We start from the raw sequence: 3,290 nt of genomic DNA on the forward strand, positions 1-3,290 counted from the left end.
TGTCTTAACAAATATACACTGGTTGGTCTTGTGATATTATAGTCTGGTTGCTGCAAGCCTCCCACAGAGTGCGGCTATGTCTATGTTAACAAGACATTTAGTAATGACATGCATCTATCTACATCCTCTCATCAATCTGTTGAATCAATGGACAAAGCTTATTTATCATTCAGAAGGAACAGAGGATAATAAGCAGCTCAGAAGTAAGAAGATGAGCCAGAAACATTACATTGGAGAGTGACGGATAAATACCAATCCACAGGCATTGGAGAAACCAATTAAAATAAATTAGTTTATATAATATCACAAGACCAACAAGCAGAATTCATATTGGTTGGCCACTTGTGAATATCAGAGACTTGATTGCTTTTTCTCTACTGGTAACTATATATCACCCTCCATAGCTCGATGCTTCTAAAGTATATTCATGTAAACTTTGTAAACATTTGGATGTTTATTTTCATGCAGCCTTACTGGCATGTTCCTTATGTTCATCGGCCTTTACTTTGTGCTCTGTGCTAAAGGGAAGGAAGGTTGCTATGCAGCATATGACATAGAAAGTGAGTTCAATGCAAAGAAGCCTCTCTCAAGTTATTATGCCATCAGTAAACATGTTGTGTGTGTGTATATATATATACATACATGTATATATATATATAGATAGCATGTTATATATGTATTGCATTGCCACACTTCTCTGCTGAATGAAAATTCAAAATACAATAGATCATAAAAATCTATTTATATTAAAAAAGTGTAGCAGATTAATTAAAAGTGTGGTATTGCAACACAAAAGTGCAGCAGATTAATTAAAAAAGTTTTTATATTTATATTATTTTTGCAAGTTCCAACAAAAACGAATATGATTATTAAAAGCAACCTTTTTAGTTTATGGTCTCTGGTATTTCTAACAAAGTTCCAGTCCCAACAAAGTTCCAGTCTGGTATTTCTAAAGCTGAACTAAGCTCCCAAAGCTCTCAAGGCTCTTCGTCATAAACCACCGAAAGACTCATTCTATCCTGCTTCATTGGCATATTGATGCCAATGAGGAATTTCTTGTCCATCCATGATAGATATATTTTAATCCCTATTTAGAACAAAAGTAATTATGCTTATCACTTGTGATCTACCCATCAACAGATTGAAGAATCCTGCATAATTGCTAGAATAAGGAGCAGCAAGCACAACAGCTCAGCAGCGCGCAGGAACATCAAATGAGAATAACAAATGGCAGCACGGAAAAGAACACATCAACAGAAGCATAACAGAGAACAAAAAGCAGCAGAGAAATGTAATAGAATGTCCCAAAGACTGAGAGAGAGAATGCACCCGTCTGCGATGACCTCTGAGAGAGAGAACGCACACACAGAGCACCAAACAAAGCTCGAAGTTAGAACAAGATAGAGAGAGAGAGAGAACGCACCCGTCTGCGATGACCTCTACGATCGGCGACGGCGACACTGACTAGGGTTTCCGTAGTGGAGAGGAGAGTGTTTTCGTTGTTTTCGTGAACTGAATCGGTTTCGACGGGTTGTTTGGATTAAAACCCGATTTCAAACAAATGACCCGATGAACCCGTATTTCACGGGTTGAGGAGGTCGGTTCATTCGGACGGGTCGGGCATACGGCCCATTATGCACAGCCCTAGTCAAAGGAATTTAAAGATTATTTAGACCCTTTTTCCTTCTAAGGCAATATTAATTATCATTTGATATAACATATGGTATCAAAATAGAACGACCCAAATCGTGCACGCTAGCTATATATGATTTAATTTAGAATTGTTTTTAGAAATATTATTCTCTAATATTGCTACGTACATATATATATATATATATATATATATATATATATATGGTATCTATTATATAACATGAGAGATGCATTGTTATATTAATTGGTGTAACTAACAGCTCGTCTGTCTGATTACTGCTTCATTAGTCACTAGTTATATATTCTATAAGAAAAATGCTTATTTGTGATGAATTATTTGTGAAAATAATAGAATCTCTTTGATAAAAAATTATATTCATTTTCATACTAAATAACTGCCAAAAATAAGTTTTTTTTTGTAGTATATAAAGAAAGAAAAACACTACTTTGCCTCCCACTTTGACCACTCAAAGTGACCGCTTGACCTTTTTTTTTTTTTGACTTTGTGATTTTAAGTATATTAGTGTATTTTTTTATTTTTTAAAAAGAGTAATGCTAGTTACAAGCCCCAAATAAACAAGCTACATACAAGTTTTTTGTAAAATAATGGGTCTCACTAATAAATAATAATCTTTTTTACATTTTTTAAGGTGGTGTCTACTTTTTTACAAGGACTTGTAAGAAACTTGTCTATTTAAAACTTATACAAATCATTTCTTATGGTAAAAATAGGGCGGCAGAATAGCCCCACCCATAAAAAAGGAATCCTGCTAGAAAAATGCATTTTACTGTTTAGTACTTGTGGCCAAATAAATCAAGTTTCATCGCTCTAAGAGGCTTCAAAACTGGTGGCAGTTTCCGTAAGTATAAAAAAACTTAGGATTGAATTCTCTTAGGTTGTGCTTCGATTAAAAATAAAAATAAAAAAAAGTTTATATAATTTATTTAATTTGGTTTGGATTTCAAATCAACAATGATTTCAAGTCCAAGATTTTGAAAAGCTAGATTGTTGGCTATGATGATAATATCCAAATCCAAATCCAAATATTTTTTATATGCTTGTGATCCAAATAAGGGATTCGAACTTAAAGACTCTTATTCTTATTATCCAAATCTTCCTTTCCAAATCAATCTTTCCAAATGCCCCATTAATCATGTTCCCAAACCAAAAAGAGAGATGGCTGGGAAAATAGTAACGTATAGACATAATATTGTTGAGGCCTACTTGATTTCAGTTCCAAAGCATTTACGTACTAAGATGGTTGAAATGTGGGAATCTCGATTAGTGAAGTACTAGATGATGATCGTTGAGGCAGCTGAAATTGATGATCATAAACACTTGAACAGATAGCCATTATGCTAGTACGTACCATAAAAAACATTTAGAGAAATGATACTTGCAGTCGTGAGCGTGCAGTCACCGTGCAGTCGCTTTGAAAAAAGTGAATAAATAAGGGACCCACCTGAAAAGAAATTAATTTTTTAATAGTGGACCCCACTCTTTTTCAAAGCGACTGCACGGCGTTTGCGCATTCCACGACTGTATGTAGTATTAAACATTTAACACTCTCCGAGAGATTTAAACTGACGTATTAAATATAAGAAATGATATTTACAATCATAAAGTGTATAAGCGA

At 34.1% G+C, this 3,290-nt stretch overlaps 1 long non-coding RNA gene across 1 annotated transcript; it reads left to right on the top strand.

The window, feature by feature from the left end:
- Nucleotides 1–223: 223 nt before the first annotated feature.
- On the top strand, nt 224–1,286 carry LOC118348790. The gene is made up of 3 exons (XR_004801787.1): nt 224–380; nt 469–560; nt 1,141–1,286. It is a non-coding gene; the product is annotated as an uncharacterized LOC118348790 (long non-coding RNA).
- Nucleotides 1,287–3,290: the final 2,004 nt, after the last annotated feature.

The sequence above is a fragment of the Juglans regia genome, chromosome 6 (genome assembly GCF_001411555.2).
Source record: "Juglans regia cultivar Chandler chromosome 6, Walnut 2.0, whole genome shotgun sequence".
Classification (NCBI taxonomy): domain Eukaryota; kingdom Viridiplantae; phylum Streptophyta; class Magnoliopsida; order Fagales; family Juglandaceae; genus Juglans; species Juglans regia.